This window comes from Herpailurus yagouaroundi, unplaced genomic scaffold (genome assembly GCF_014898765.1).
Source record: "Herpailurus yagouaroundi ecotype Mexico unplaced genomic scaffold, PumYag 67641, whole genome shotgun sequence".
In the NCBI taxonomy this organism is placed as follows: Eukaryota; Metazoa; Chordata; class Mammalia; order Carnivora; family Felidae; genus Herpailurus; species Herpailurus yagouaroundi.
Genome location: NW_024420442.1, coordinates 422,601 through 440,311, shown reverse-complemented (window position 1 = coordinate 440,311; position 17,711 = coordinate 422,601). Strand labels below are relative to the sequence as shown.

At 38.4% G+C, this 17,711-nt stretch overlaps 1 protein-coding gene across 1 annotated transcript in view; it reads left to right on the top strand.

Annotated features, from left to right (window-relative positions):
* The window catches only part of CT83 (cancer/testis antigen 83), a 60,158-nt gene that overhangs the window by 36,213 nt on the left and 6,234 nt on the right, over positions 1–17,711 (top strand). The gene's annotated exons all lie outside the window — the stretch shown is intronic.

Genomic DNA, 17,711 nt, shown 5'->3' with positions numbered 1-17,711 from the left:
CCTCCCCTACTTGTGCACTCTCTCTCTCAAAATAGATAAGTAAATATTCTAAAAAATGCTTACGATCCTCTTTCTCTCCCTCTTCCTCTGCCCCTCCCCACTTATGTGCTCTCTCTCTCAAAAATAAATAAGTAAAGTTAAAAAAATAAAGTGGCATGTGGAAACAAGGGAGGAAAGCTATAGAATGACAAATGCAAAGAAAAAGACTACAAGTAATCCGAGGAAAGATCTATATTCTGCCCCCCCCCCCAATAAAATGGCGATCACGCGGACAACAGATTTCATACCAACAACGCGGGCCAGAAGACAGTGAACATCTATCATCCAACAGCTAAGGGAAAACAGCTGCCTACCTAGGGCAGCTAAATATCCAAGAGTGAATGTGAAAAAAGACATTTTCAGACAAACATTGGAAGAGTTTACCACTCATGAATGCTTACTGAAAGTGTGACCCAAGACTATACTAAAATGAGGAAAAGGCTGAACCTTGAAGGAAGTAATGGAAACGCAAAAGGCAATGATGAACGAAGAAGTGGGCATATATGTGAGTAGAGCTGAAGAGGCATTGCTTGTGGAATGTATACTACAAGGAACACTTTGGGGAAGTTTAAAAACAAGTTGGGGGAGGGGGGGCGGCGCCTGGGTGGCTCTGTTGCTTAAGCTTCCCACTCTTGACCTCAGCTCAGGTCTTGATTTCCGAGACGTGAGTTCACGCCCCACGTTGGGCTCCATGCTAGGTGTGGACCCCACCGAAAACAAACAAACAACAAGCTGGGACTTCTACTTCCTGGAAGATGGAGATGTGTTTTCCCTACTCTTCCTGCTAAGGAAAACCGAAAATACTGGGCGTTATATATAAAAAACAGACGTAGAAAGACTCTGCAAGGTGGAAAAGAAAGCAAATCAACTATGGACTTTTGGGACCAAGGAATGATACATTGGTGAGTTCCCAGACAGGGAACTGTCTGAAGAAAATACATCTTCATCCCATGAATAGCAACAGGAGAAAACAAAAAAAAAAAAAAAAAAAAGAAAAAAAAAAAAAAAGCAAGCTTCAACAAGACTTATCCTCTCTAGCCAAAGAACCAGGAAGGGGAGAGCTTAACAAGACAAAAACCAGTCCACTGCACTCAGCACAGAAAGAGCTGTAACCTGACTCCTACCCATGAAAGAAAAGCCAAAGGGGCAACTTAGACATCCACTCTCACAAAGCTGCAACAAGGTTCTCTAACAGCCCCGCTTATTAGGTGGTTCAGAGGAAGCCAAATTAAAAGCAGGAACTTTCATCCCCGCTGCTTGGTAATGAGCCCCACCCCCCTTGGCATCAGAGGATACCACGGGGGGGGGGGGGGAGTGACCCCCCTCCCCCACCCGTGGTATCCGTGGAGACCACATGGAGAGCTGGAAGTCCATTTCTTTCCAACAGAAATGAGTTCGCCCCACTCCAAAACTCTGGTGTCAGTGGAAACCAAGCTGGGAAACTTTATTTCTCCTCCACCTTGCGGGAATGAGGCAGCTCATTCTGAGTGGTGTCAGAAAAGAAGAGAACGTAAGCAAGCAAAACCAAACAAAACATGAAGATTTCAACAAGATCCAGAGTCTCATGAGAGAATATGGAAATATCCAGCTTTCAATAGACAATCATTCAAACAATCAGATTGTCAATAGACAATCAGATCTCAAACAGAACGAGAAAAGGCAATCAGTAGATGTCAATGTCCAGACGAGAGAGATGTTAGAATTATCTGAAAGGAAAAAATTGGCATCCCCTTGAATGTATACCCACCAAAAGTACCCTTCAGGAATAAAGAGAAAAATCCAGCATTCTCAGATGAAAGACAAACTAAGAGAATTTGTTGCTAAGAAACACACCCTAAAAGAATGGCCAAAGAAGTTCTCTAAACAAAAAGGAAGTGATAAAAGGGAGAACTTGGAAATGCCAAGAAAGGAGAAAGAACGTGGCAAGCGAAAGTATGGGTAAATACAACGGGCTTTTTTCCCGAGTTTTCCAAATTACATTTGCTGGTTTCAGAAAGGTATACCACTGTCTGATGTGGTTTTAAATGTATGCAGTAGAAGGGTGTCTGGGTGGCTCAGTGGGTTGAGCGTCTGACTTCGGCTCAGGTCATGATATCACAATTTGTGAGTTCAAGCCCCACCTCAAGCTCTCTGCTGTCAGCACAAAGCCCGCCTCAGACCCTCTGTCCCTCTCTCTCTTTCTCTCTTCCTCTCCCTGGCTGGTGCTCTCTCTCTCTCTCTCACTCATAAACAAACATTAAAAACAAAAAACTAAATGTACGCAGTAGAAATAGTTAAGACAACTATATTATAAAATGGGGACAGAACTTTTTTATTTAAAATTTTTTTTTAACATTTATTCATTTTTGAGAGTGAGAGAGACAGAGCATGAGTAGGGGAGGGGCAGAAAGAGTGGCAGACACAGAATCGGAAGCGGGCTCCAGGCTCTGAGCTGTCAGCACAGAGCACGACGCGGGGCTCAAACTCACGGACCTCAAGATCACGACCAAACTGAAGTTGGATGTTCAACTGACTGAGCCACCCAGGCACCTCAAATGAGGTAAGATTTCTACACTTCCCTCAGAATGGTAATAGAAGAGAGTTCCTGGGTAGCTCAGTCAGTTAAGCATCTGACTCTTGGTTTGGGCTCAGGTCATGATCTTACAGTTCATGGGTTCGAGCTCCCCATCAGGCTGTGTGCTGAGAGCAAAGAGCCTGGTTGGGATTCTCTCTCTCCTTTTTCTGCCCCTCCCCCACTCGTGCTCACTCTCTCACTCTCCTTCTCTCAAAAAATAAATAAGTAAAGACTTCAAAATTAATAAATAAAATGAAAAGTTTCCTTTAAAGGGGCGCCTGGGTGGCTCAGTCTGTTAAGCGTCTGACTTCGGCTCAGGTCATATCTCGCAGTTCGTGAGTTCAAGGCCCGCATTGGGTTCTGTACCTGGAACCTGCTTGGGATTCTGTGTCTCCCTCTCTCTCTGCCCCTCCCCTGCTCGCTCTCTGTCTCTCTCTCAAAATAAATAAAAACCATGAAAAAAAGCACAGAATGCTCTTTAAAAACCAGATTTGTAAAAATAAAAAAATAGAATTTACATTTTTTCTTAATGGATGATTCAAAGATATCATAAAGGAAATGGTTATATATATTGTAATTGAATAATCACAAAAATACTACATATAGGAATTTGCTATAAAGTTACAGTAATTAAATAGTGTGATATTGGCAAAATGAAGAGATTAGACTAATGAAACCGAATGAAGCCAAATGTATGTGCATGTACAATTTAGTAGGTAATAGAGATGACATTAAAATTAGTTAGAAGAGTATAAGGTTTTAATAAATTGCCTTGGTATCGGGGCGCCTGGGTGGCTCAGTCGGTTGAGCGCCTGACTTCGGCTCAGGTCATGATCTCGTGGTTCGTGAGTTTAAGCCCCGCGTCGGGCTCTGTGCTGACAGCTCAGAGCCTGGAGCCTGCTTCGGATTCTGTGTCTCCCTCTCTCTGACTCTTCCCTGTTCATGCTCTGTCTCTCTCTGTTATAAAAAATAAATAAATAAACATTAAAAAAATTAAAAAAAAATAAATTGCCTTGGTATCAATTGAGTATATGTAGGAAGGAAAAAAAAATTGGATCTCTACATCACCTAATAATAAAAACCAATTCCAGATGGATTTAAAGACCTAAATGTGCTACACTGTATGTTAACTAGCTTGGATTTAAATAAAACCTTGGAAGAAGGAAGGAAGGAAGGAAGGAAGGAGGGGAGGAAGACTGAAATATGGAAAATAACAAAACTTTTAGACAAAATGTAGGAGAATATCTTTATGACTTGGAGATGTCAATGGCTTTCTAATACAAGAAACCAAAGCTAAAAGTATAAAGTAAAAGACCAAAATTTGAATATGTAATAATTTACATTTTTCTGTATGATCAAAGGCAAGGGTAAATTAGAATGTATGACTGGGAGAAGACATTTCCAATACATATAAGCCAAAATCACATAGGGGATCAAGAATCCATAAAGAACTCCTATGTATTTGTTTTTGGAAAAAAGCAGTGAAAAGGTGGTCAAAGAATGTGGACAAATAATTCACAGAGCAGAAATATGAAGAATCAATAAACATATGAAAGGATGTTCAATCTCAATAATAATCAAGAAATACAAATTTAAATAAATATCTTTCACAGCCAACAAGTTGACAAAACTCTAAATATGACAGCGTAAATTTAGGCAAGGGTGAAGAAAAACAGGTTCTCTCAAATGCTGGGCCGTTGGAATGCCGTTGTTGAAACAATTCTGGAAAGAAATTTATTTACGTAATGGAATTCTATTCAACAGTAAAATAAATGAACGAGGCCAATATGGATCCATCCCTAATCAAAATGAGTAATAAAGCAAGTTACGAAAGAATTCATATATAATAGTAAAATGTTTGTAAGTTTTAAGAACCACACAACAGAGTATCAATCTTAAAAAGAAAATCGGCAGTTATTGAACTGGCAAAAGTGAGTTTATTTGGCAATAACAGGGGAATTGCTGTCCTGGGCATGCACATTAAGGCAAACCATAGTCAAGTTCAAAGAGCTAAGGAGGAGAGCTCGTTTTCATAGAGTAAAGGTGGAGGTTGAGGGGTTATTTTGAACAAAAGCTCATTGGAGGAGATGGAAAGTTCAGGGTTGTGGTGATTTCTCATTAGCTACCTTGTTGCTAGGCAAAGAGAAAATCTTTCTTCTTCCTGCTGGGTACGTAAAGAAAGTTGTGCGGAATGGTATAGGAGTGAGAAACCTTCTTTCATTGCTTCCCAACTCCATTTTGAATTAGGTTAGCTTTATTAATTTTCACAACAGTAGTACACTATAAATGGTATATGGGAACATTTTGCTGTATCAACATAAAATGAGACATGGAAGCAACGAACTTTAAGATAGTGGTTATTCTAGGAAAGGAAAGCATATTGGAATAGGTTCAGGGTAAAAACTGGGCTGCAACTGCATCTGTAAGCTTTATTCTTTAAAAAAGACTCAAGGGGCACCTGGGTGGCTCAATGGGTTAAGGGTCCAACTTCGGCTCAGGTCATGATCTCGCGGTTAGGGGGGTTGAGCCCTGCGTAGGGCTCTGTGATGACAGCTCGGAGCCTGGAGCCTGCTTTGGATTCTGTGTCTCCCTCTCTCTCCGCCCCTCCCCTGCTCATGCTCTGCCTCTCTCTGTCTCTCAACAATAAATAAATGTTTAAAACAAAAAGACTCAAGCAGATATGGCAAAATCTTAGTATCTGTGAAAGTGGAGGCGCCTGGGTGGCTCAGTCGGTTAAGCGTCTGACTCTTGATGTGGCTCGGGTAGTGATCTCACAGTTCTTGGTTTCCAGCCCCTCATCGGGGTCTAGGCTAACAGCTGGGAACCTGCTTGGGTTCCTCTCTTTCTCTCTCTCTGCCCGTCCCCCGCTCACACTCTCTCAAAATAATAAACACTAAAAACAAAAGAAACTGGTGGTGGGTTTTCAGGGTCCAGATTATTGGAAAGAACATAAAATGTCTCCTAATCCCATCATCCAGAGTTTACCATTGTTAAGCTTGTAACACATTTCTTAGAGTCCCTCTATTTTTCTCCCTTGGGTTCTTATTGTCTATCCTGTGTGTGTTTGTGTGTGTGTGTGTGTGTGTGTGTGTGTGTGTACCAAATCGGGATCATGAAGTTTTACCTACTAATTTCTTCATGTAACATCATATAGTAAGCATGTGGGCATTTGATATATAGACATTTCAATTCCTTCCAATTTTTTCACTACTTATTTATTCACTATTATATCACTACTATTATTCACTATTTATTTCTTATAAACAAGAAATGGAGGCCATTTCTGATGTGCATCTTTGGCCCCATCTCTGAATAGTCTAGTTTTTTAAAAAAAGCTTTTATTTTAAGTGATCTCTGCACCCAACATGGGGCTCAAACTCACAACCGTGAGATCAAGAGTTACATGCTCTACCAACCGAGCCAACTAGGCACCCCTAAATAGCTTCTTAGGATAGATTTCTGGTGTGGAATTACAATTATATTAATATTTTAAGGCTTTTGATACATATTTTGCCATATTGCCTTTCAGAACATTTGGGTTAATTTGCATTCATGTCAGTAAAGTGAGTAGCCACACTCATCACTGAGGATTGGTATCTTAAAAATATTGGTCAAACATATATACCTCATTTTAATTTTTGTTTCTTTGATTGCCAATTAGGTTGGGCATTACTATTATTACAAAATTTTGGTCAATTGTTTCTCTTCTTTTTTACGTCCGTATCAATTTTCTATCAAAATAGTCATCTTTGTTCAGAGTTTCCCAGTTCTCTTTCCTTGTCGACATCTTCCCGTTCGAACATCACGTTGTTTTCAAAGTGTTTCTTTCATACATTTTTATGAAAGCAAATATCCTTTCTTTATTTTTGTTGTTCAAAACTTTCTTGGCTGTCTCATGTTTTAAAACTTCCAGATGAGTGTTAAAATCCTTTTCTCAAGTTTCAAAAATCCTATTGGGATTTTGATCTGAATTACAATAAACTTACATCTGAATTTTGGAAAACTTGGCGTGTTTATACTGTTTAGTCTTCCTATCCAGGAACATGTTATTCTTCCACGTTTACGTAAATCTTGTATCTTTCCCAGTGCAGTTTTGTAATTCTCTCCAGCCAACTTTTAATTGTTTGTTTCTGGTTATTTTGCATATGATGTTGCCATTTTAAGTGGTTTTCTGTCCCTACTATATTTTCTAACTAGTTATTAGCAATATGTGAGAAAGCTCTTCAGTCTGTTCATTTCCTTTGTATTCAAGCATTTGACTAAACTCTCTCATGAGTTTTAAGAGTTTTAATGCAGAATCTTCTAGATTTTCTCTGCAGATATTTCTAACTGCATTCACTGGAATTTCTATGCCATTACTAAACAATTGTAATGATGAAGCATACTTGTCTTGTTCTTATTTTTTAGTATAAAGCCTCTAGTATGTCACTGTGTTACTCCAGAAATGGGCGTTGAAATTTAGCAAATGCCCCTTTGGGCCATATATTGAGATAGTTTAGTAACTTAGTTTTCTTTTGCCCGATGGATATGACATAGTAAGAGATTTCCTGATGTTGTCACCCTGACCTTCAGGAATAAACTGTACTTGATGATAGTATTTTCTTTTTAATACTGTCCATATTTTGTTGGCCTAGTGCTTTATGTTAGTTTTTTTTTTTTTTTAAGTAAATCGGTCTTTAATTTCTATGTGCTATATATCTGGTAAGATTTTGTATCAGGGTTAGATTAGCCTCAAAAAATGTGTTCAGGAGACTTCTCTCTTTTACCAGGATGTGATTTTTTTTTTTAACAAAACGACTGGCTATGCCACAAAAATATGAAAAGAAAACATAAATAATGAGCCTGAGATTTGGAATATAGCTTCCCAATAGAATATAAGCTGCAAGAAGGATTTTTGTCTGTTTTGTTCATGACCGGATTTCTACTGTCTAGAATGGTCCCTGGCATAGAGTAGATATTCAGTAAATGTTTGCTGAATAAATGTAACAAACAGTATCCTCTTACCTATTATAGTATTGTTTGGAAAGTTTCTTTTTTTCTGATTTATTCTGTATTTTGCTCAATAAAGCTCTTCTAGAGTATCACTTAAGACACACACACACACACACACACACGCACACACACACACCTCAAAAAAACTGGTCTATTTTAGACAACTGAAGCATAGGTGTGACTAGAAAGATAGTGTGTTGTACTTAAATCCCCCCCTGATATTAAGAACAATTATCAAAAATGTCCACACTTTTCTAACACTACAAGTTATAATGAGGCTGCAAATTATTAAGAAAATTTTCAAGTGGGCATTTCAACGTTTCGGCGATAGACATAATGAATCATTAGTCTCAATTCGAGATAGACGTGTAGCTCATTCTCTTAGTAAAAAAGCTAAAAGCAATTTCTCTTCCAAGTCCCTTAATACTTTCCAGAACATATTACAGATCTAAAGGTCACTCACAATAAGCTCTAAATGTCACTTAAAGTAAAACGATGTCATTGAAAATTAAATACCAAATTTCAGCATCGTCGCTCAGATTATATAATCTTTTTATTTTGCCTCTATTAGAACAACAGGGGTGGTCTAATACTTTTAACTCAAATATGATTAATTTTCAAAACCATGACTTAGCAAAATATATTCTGGTAATTTTTATGTAGTGACTTCTGGATTACGGTGTCATAGCTCAATGATCTGCGGGATATTTCGCAAATACCACATTCCACCTATTTATTTGACCCTGGATATTATGGTGCATTTCCAAATGAAAAGAAGCTGTGATTGAAAAGTCTAGAGCAACCAAAAAATGAAATGAATCTACAATGCCCTCTGTTGATGAAATGTGTGATTAGAAAATGCATGATCAGAAAGGAAAAATTCAGCATATGTTTCTTAGTTCATTTTTGTATCCGTTTAAATTAGTTTCTCTAAAGTATGTCTTAATTTCATCAAATGAATGTTCTGCTTTTATAGCAGTGAGCACAGAATTATATATATTAGTAAGGAAAAAAATCAGCTGGTTCAGCGTCCAACTCTTGATTTGGGCTCAGGTCACAGTCTCACAGGTCATGAGTTCGAGCCCCGAGTCAGGCCCTCTGCTGACGGTGCAGAGCCTGCTTGGGGTTCTCTCTGCCTCTCTCTCTCTCTCACAATAAAATAAATAACTTCAAAAAATCAAAATAGTTAATGCAGTAGGTTCCAGTCACGTGGCCTTGTTCCAGGAGAACGATAGAGAAGGAAGAGCCATTTCTAGACAATGAAGGCAAAGTGGATGGGTGGTATTCTGCACAAGTCAGATTGCTATTCTCCCCTTCATTTTACCTGGTCTTCAAATATCAGCCAAGTCCTCACATATGATGGAGTTCATTTGTGGCTCATGGGTACAAGGATGGGTTGGTACCTTGAAACAAAATCTAAATCCCCTCTTCTAGAAGGTTCTTGAGAGACTGAGAGACATCCTTTGATAGCTCTTCTCCCTCTCTTTAGTAACATAATCATAAATTTTGGTTGAGTATATTGGTAGCCAACATAAATACTATATTTTTTTAGCCACCTTTGCAACTGGATTTGGCCATGTATCCACATTCTGGCCAGTAAAATGAAAGTGGCAGTCACACGTGTAACTTCTGGGAAAATGTCTTTTTTTTTTTTAAACGTTTATTTTTGAGAGAAGGAGAGAGAGAGACAGAGACAGAGAAAGAGAGAGAGTGAGAGCACACGCATGAGCGGGGGAGGGGCAGAAACCGGGGGTGGGGGGGAGGACAGAGGATCCAAAGCAGGTTCCACGCTGACAGTAGCTTTAGCATGGCCAGCCCAATATGAGGCTCGAACTCACGAACCACAAAATCATGACATGAGTCGAAGTTGGACTCTCAACGAACTGAGTCACCCAGGTGCCCCTGGGAAAATGTCGTTAAAAGAGAGGACGCATGTCTTGCCACACCTTTTCCACCAGCCTGGTAAATCAGAGCAGTTCAGCAACCATCTTGGATCATAATGTAGAAAATATATGTTGAAGATGACAAATCAACAGAATATAAAAAACTTGGGTTCCCAAGACATTTATGAATCCCCTACTCATGCTGGACTGCCTGCCTCTTTTTTAAAATTTCTTTTTAATGTTTTTATTTATTTTTGAGACAGAGAGAGACAGAGCATGAGCAGGGGAGGGGCAGAGAGAGAGGGAGACACAGAATCCGAAACAGGCTCCAGGCTCCGAGCTGTCAGCACAGAGCCCGACGTGGGGCTCAAACTCATGGACAGGACCGTGAGATCATGACCCGAGCTGAAGGCGGACGCATAACTGACTGAGCCACCCAGGCGCCCCTGGACTGCCTGCCTCTTAATCAACTATTTTATTTTTGCTAAGTTATTATTTTGGATCTCAGCTACACCTGAATCTAAACCTAAATGAAGGGGCGCCTGGGGGGCTCAGTGGGTTAAACCTCTGACTTCAGCTCAGATCATGATCTCGTGGTTGGTGAGTTCGAGCTCCTCTTTGGACTCTGCTGACAACTTGGGGCCCGAAGCCTGTTTCAGATTCTGTGTCTCCCTCTCTCTCTCTCTCTGTCCCTCCCCTGCTCTCTCTCTCTCTCTCTCTCAAAAATAAAAAGAAAAAAATCAAAAATCAAAAAATAAACCTAAATGATAAAGAAGGAATATTGGGTGAAATTTTTCAGAGACTATGACACCGTCAAGCATTATGACAACTTTTACCACATATTCAAATGCGTTTGCATTAAACTTTCACTGAATGCGTTAGAGATACATTATATAAACCTAGGGTGAATTTTATTGTCATACAATGAAAAATATTGTAATGCTTTCTGGATATGAAGTACCTTCCTCCTGTGGTCATGTTGACTCATTTGTTAAGGAGAGTCTTGCTGATAGTTCAGGTTGAAGATAGGGATTATTTTGAGAAAACTAGGGTTTTCATTCTGCACTCATATACTTTTCCTTCAAAATCAAATCAAAATGGGCTCCCATCTCCCACACACCAGGAGCTGCTATACTTTGAGCTTAAGATGTATGACATTGTTGGGGTGCCCAGGTGGCTCAGTCAGTTAAGCCTCCAACTCTTCACCGGCTCCGGTCATGATCTCACGGTTTGTGAGTTCAAGCCCCGCGTGGGGCTCTGTGCTGACAGTGTGGGGCCTGCTTGGGATTCTCTCTCTCCCTCTCTCTGCTCCTTCCCTGCTCTCTTTGTCTCTCTCTCTCTCTCTTTCTCAAAAAAAAAAAAAGTATGACATTGTTACAGAGGTAGTTAAATATGGCAGCATACCCAAGAGAAACTCCTGAGCGATGACAGAATGTCCATAGTACAACTAAAAAGGGGCAAACACTTAAATTATATAAACAATGTCTTAGTATCATTTGATATTCCCTCTGTCAATTTCACAGCTAGAGAGATAATGAATTATCTGTCATTCGACCTGACATTATATATATTTTATAGATTTAACATATATAGTAAACAGCTGCCAATATATCGCCATTTGTTAATCTTTTCAATGCAGGAACAGAAAATTCATACCATAGACTATCTAACTCGTGATTCTTCTCTATTTGGGGATAAGCAAATGAGAGGACCCCAAATCAGGAGACCTGGTTCCCAGCGAACCAATTCTGAGACCTTAAGCAAAGCAATTAAATGATACCAGCTTCCCCTGTCAATGATCGAACGAAAAATCGCATACATTCAAACACCGGCCGTGGAAACACTCACCAAGTTGCCCACAGATATTTCACAATAACATCCAAGTGGCCGAGGAATCTGGTATTTTCAAGTTTAATGTTGTATGATGTATATGGCAAGACTTGGGGATAATTGTAATAAAATTTACACGTAATGTCCTCAGTATCCTTTTTTTCCCCCTCATTCTCTCCTACTCCTTTACCCTCACACAACTCTATTAAACCTATTTTCTCATTTTACTCCCTTCCACCTGCAGAACCCCATCAAGTAACTAGCGCAATCCAGGTATTAAAAAATTGATGTCGAGTACATCTTAGCATAAAGTCAAGTCTCAGGAGGGAGAAGACTTTTAAGTCTTCTCTCTAAACTGTGGAGTAAACAAAAGCTTTCACAACCTCCTTCCCTACGGGTTTCAGCTCATTGGTGGGGGGATTAATCTTCTCCTATGTAAAAATGAAGTGGCAAAGGACCGGCCCATGGACTTTAAAACCACAGTAAGTCGGTCAGAGAAAAATATCATATGATTTCAGTCATATGTGGAATTTGAGAAACACAACAGATGAACACAGGGGAAGGGAAGGAAAAATTAGGTAAAAACAGAGAGGGAGGCAAACCAGAAGAGACTCTTAAAGACAGAAAACAAACTGAGGGTTGCTGGAGGGGAGGCGGGTGGGGAGATGAGCTAAATGAGTGATGGGCATTAAGGAGGACACTTTTCGGGATGAGCACTGGGTGTCCTACGTAAGAGATGAACTGCTGGGTTCTCCTCCTAAAGCCAGGACTACACAGTATGTTAGCTACCTTGAATATAAATAACATTAAAAATAAATAAATAAATAACCGCCTTCTGTAAGCATATGAGATAAGCCTCATTCTGATGGGAAATCAAGATCGAAACACACTTTTTTTCCATCATATCCCAACAATAAGATAGCCCTCTGTAATTCCTATCTGAACCACATAGCTTTACAAAATAGAACTTATAAGACTGCACCAGGTTAGCTTGTTAATAGTAATTAACTAAGAAGCAGAGTATTGTTGTTCATTTCCTATCTTTCCCTTATTTGGGACAATTTGAGCTGCCTCTCTCTCTCTCTCACACACACACACACCCCCACAAAACCTCTCATCTCTCAACCATCCTTCTAAACCACACTTACTTGACTTGTTCCCTCCTAAAGGGTTTAAATTTTCCCATTGCCAACAACCTGCCTGTGTCTAATGCCTACCATCACACTTCATAATATCAAACGTATCCTTTCTGAGATATTTTCACAAGTACTAACAGGACTAAAATATCAGTAACCTTTCGTATTTCTTAAAATCCAGCAAATCAAGAATATTTCACATGTCACCAAGTTTCTGGTAGTCACAGTACTTAAACAATAGCCAAAAGGATGAGATCTTCATTATAAAGGAATAGCTACTTGGAAACGCATATGTTCTACACAGTGTCAACCTGAACTCATGTTGTTAGGGACCCAGAGAAGGAATAGTCGTTAGCAAACAGAAAGACCTGGAAGGCACCTTTCTGTACTGTTTATAATACCCTTCTTGCCTCTATAAATAGGAAAAGGCACAAACAGGCAAATACAAATTTTTATTTTCATCCACAATTGTTCTCAAAGATAACAGAATAGTCAGAAACATCATTTCATAGCACAAACCAAGATTTTTGGCGGGGGGGGGGGGTGGGGGGGATTTTCATTTATGCTAGCATAAAAAGTAAAATGCTTACAAGGGGAGAGAAGTCATCGTATAGATATATGACCATTAAGTTAAATAAATTTGCAACAGAGACGGTTGCATAAGCACATTCCTGCCAATGGCCAAGATGTACAAATCTGGAAACGTTTGTAGCGAATAGTTTGGAAACACAGTAATAATCAACAATAATTATTAGGAACTTAACTTTTTTCCCCAAATAAGGAACTTTTAAAAAGATGATTTAGTTATTTAGTTATTATTATGATTTAGTTATTTTCTGTATATTTTAATGTAATAATTTCCAGTAAAGGACTCATAAACCACCTTTATTTCTAATCCTAACATAGCATTATCCGAATGTGTTTATACCTATATAAATGTATAGTTACATGATAATGCGAAACTTCTGATCTTATTTTTAAAATCTAATTGACTTTACAAGCATATTAAATAAAACACTGTGCAAGGAATGTTGAATTTATCATCTTAATAAAACTGTAATCATTTTTTTAATAAATAAATAAATTATATACATGATCTCATATGTGTTCATTCCTCTCTAACCACGATACCTAGTCTAAACTCAACCATTTATCTTTACTAGAATCAACCATTAAAACTTCTTTCTGGGGAGCCTGGGTGGCTCAGTCAGTCATGCGTCCAACTCTTGATTTGGACTCACGGCCATGAGATCAAGCCCCATGTCGGGCTCCGCTGGGTGTGGAGACTGCTTGAGATTCTCTCTCTCCCTTTGCCCCTCCCCATGTTCTCTCTCTCTTTCTTTATCTCTCTCTTTCTCTCTCTTTCTCAAAAACAAAAACAAAAACTTCTTTCCTTACAGAGAAAACTAGAAGCCAGGAAGTCAAGAACTGTCTAGTTCTTTTTATCACCATAATACATTTCATATTATTTATAAAATTTTAAAGTAACAATGAACATATATATTAATACTATCCAAAGACTTTCTTTATCCTATCAATTTATAGCTGTTATAGAAATAAGGAACAAGAGCAAATGAAAAATTCTGTTTACTGACCAATGCTCTATGCACTTTTCTTGCTTAGAAATTGTTCAGATAGCCAAAGAATATTTACTAATTAGCTCAATTTAATATGAATTTAAGGGCATAAAGTTCACTAAAGACATGGAATTTATAATTTAAGCCAACACATTAAGTCTTGATAATTTGTGGCATCATAAAAATTCACAAGAATATGCTTTTTAAAATATATGCATCATTAGAAATTCATTTAGTTCACAAAATTTTATATATTAGTAATTTAAAAGTATTTGTGGAGACAATAATAACAATTTATTTGATCTATAAAACAAAGCAGCAAATGTAAATATTTTAAACCTTCATAAATTACATTCTTGAACTATCTAGAATATCACATCTTTATTATTTTTACATAATGGTGAAATCAGGGAGAGGAGAAAAAATTGTCGTTAAACTGAAAGGAACTGACTGCGATTTGTCCAAAGTGTCATCTACTTATTTAGAATATAACATGAACTATTTTCTGATACAATTCAGAAAACTCTTTACTCTTGAAGTCATCCCCAAAACTGAGTGTCTCACTTTTCTGCTTATTTTGTTACCCACCACCCTATGCCAATGTTTGAAGTCACAGTTAATTTTTTTCATCTGACTTACAGTTTTAGCGAGAAGAAAGGAAACTCCAGAAGCCAACATACTCAATGGAACAAAACACATACGCTTAAATTTACATTTTGTTTGGAGGTTCTTGATTGTTTATCTCCAGATAAACATATTTCTGTAGTGTTCACATGATGACAGAACAAATTTTTGATCAATTAAACATCAGTATTTCCCAAAAGGGAAAAAGAGAAGAGGATGAAAAAAAAGAGAGAAGTGAGTGAACGCCCGCTCCAGATATGTATAAAATTATCACAGTAAAAATCTAACAGGGTTGGGAAGTGGTAAAGAGTCAGGAAACCTCAGTTTGACACATACATACAAAAAAATGACCATAGCTGGTTGAAACAGTAAGTCAGATGAGTGACAATTCTAAGTTCATACCTTAGAAAAATAGTTATTTCCTGAAGTATGGAAACAAAGGAGGTGGTTTTCAAGTTACTAATGATGAATGGAAAAGGAAAGAAAAGAAAATTTGGCATGTCATGAATAGGAGGCAACAAAATTGAAAGTTAATAATACATGTGGCATTCATTCCATTATTTGAGTTTGTTTTTGTCAGTGTCTCACAGGTGGAGAGGCTCTATACTTTTAATTATTTCTACCGGTTGTCATATTTTAAAAATCAATTGTTGGGGCACCTGGGTGGCTCAGTCAGTTGGGCGTCTGACTTCAGCTCAGGTCACGATCTCACAGTCCGTGAGTTCAAGCCCCGCGTCAGGCTCTGTGCTGACAGCTCAGAGCCTGGAGCCTGCTTCGGATTCTGTGTCTCCCTCTCTCTCTGCCCCTCCCCTGCTCATGCTCTGTCTCTCTCTGTCTCAAAAAAAAAAAAAAAAAAAAAAAAATTAAAAAAATTTTAAAAAATCAATTGTTACTGCGCGATATCAACAAGATGGCGGACTAGAAAATTCCAGACTTCTACCCTCTTTTCCGCATGGAACTATCAAACAATGATAGCTTGACTAAAATAGCTTTATAGAAGCTCTATAAACTAGTGAAAGATCTATACCAACCAAGTAATTGTCCAATCAAGAAAAAAGCAAAATAAAAACAGGGGGAAATTCTGCAGCCTTTTGCAGCCTTTTGGCTCACTCTTGCTTCACCCCTCCCTGGTGGGGGCATGGTTGAAAAATAGCAGACCGATTCCTGTTACAACAGGAACAGTAGAAAATTTTGGATCTCAGTCTGGAAGTCATACAAGACAATGGAGAGTATCTATCTCAGCACGTGAACACTACAGGGGGACTGCAGACCTGTTGGTGCCTGGGAGCAAGAGATTGTAAGTAGAGGAATACGGTGGAACTTCTAAGGCCTCAACGAGAAGCTAGAATGAGACATCTTGGAAAACTGAGACATTTAAAAGCAGCTGGGAAGGGGTGCCTGGGTAACATCCAACTCTTGGTTTTCGGCTCGGGTCATGATCTCACGATGATTCATGAGTTCGAGCCGTGTTAGGTTCTGCCCCTCCCCCCTCTTAAAATAAATAAATAAACTTTATAAATAAATAAATAATAAAAGCAGTTGGGAAATAAAAACCAAAAATTAAAAAAGCACACACACAGACCCACAAAAGAACGCATGCCCAGAAAAGACCCTGAGCTGATCCTAAGACTCGGGGAGGAGGGGGGGGCCTCTAAATGGTGAAGGTCCTCTATGTCGGTCTTTAAAGATGAGAAGCGGTGGGCATTTTTCTCAAACGCCGGATTTTCCACGAGGTATCAAAAAGCATACAAAGAAACAAGAAAACATGGCCAATTCACAGAAACAAAGTAAATCCACAGTAATCATTCCTGAAGAAGCATCTACACAAAGACTTTTAAAAAACTATCTTAACTACGTTCAAAGAGCTAAAGAGAAACATGGACAAAAACTACAGGAATGCGGGGAAAAGATATAAACAAAATGAGAATATCAACAAAGATAGAAATAATAAACTATCAGGTTCTGAGACTTTAAAGACAATAACTGAATTGAAAAACTTACTGGGGGGGGGGTTCAAAAGAAGACTCTATCTTTTCTGAAAGAAATCTTTATATTTTCTGAAAGAAATGAACTGTCCACTGAGAATTCCACATCCAGCAAAGATGTCTGTCAATAATAAGGGACAAAACAAACAAACAAACAAACAAAAACAAAAAACAAAAAAACGGGGCACCTGGGTGGCTCAGTCGGTTAAGCATCCAACTTTGGCTCAGGTCCTGATCTCACGGTTCGTGAGTTTGAGCCCCGACATCAGGCTTTCTGCTTTTAGCACAGAGCCCACTTCAGATTTGTGCTCCTCGTCTCTCTGCCCCTCCCCCGGCCATGCTCTATCTCCCTCAAAAAACAAAATAAACGTGTTTTTTTTTTTAAACAAAGAATAAGGGAGAAATGAAAACATATCCAAACAAAATCCGAAAGAGTTCATCACCAATAGTAACGTTAAAAAGAAATACTAAAAGGAATCCTTAAGTTGAAATAAAAAGACACTAGATGGTAACTCAAAGCCACGTGAAAATATAAAGTATAGCAATTTTGGTTTGTGATGCCACTTTGCTATTTTCTACAGGATTTACACAGGCACCATCGTGAAAAGTAATTATAAACCTATGTAAGTGGGTATCCAACATCTAAAGATGTAATTTGTGACATCGATAACATAAAGCGGAAGCAGGAAGCAGAGTTATAAAAGAGGGAAGCTTATGTAAGCAATTGAAATTAATTTTGGTATCAATTTAAGACAGATGATCATAACTTTAGGATGTTCTATGTGGTTACATATAACCACAATAAAATACCTATTGAATATCTACAAAAGGAAATAAGAAAACAATCAAAATGTGTCGCTACAAAAAAATGAACTGAAGATAAGTCGGCAATAATGGAGAAAAGGAGGGGCAAAAAAAGCTTTAAGAGGTACAGAAAACAAAAAAAAATAAAGTGCTAGAAGTAAATGCTCACACCAGTAATTACTTCAAATGTAAATACACACCCAAATCAAAAGCTATATATTGGCAGAAAGGATTAAAAACAGAATCCAAGTATATGTTGCCTAAAAGGGAGCAGTTTTATTTTATTT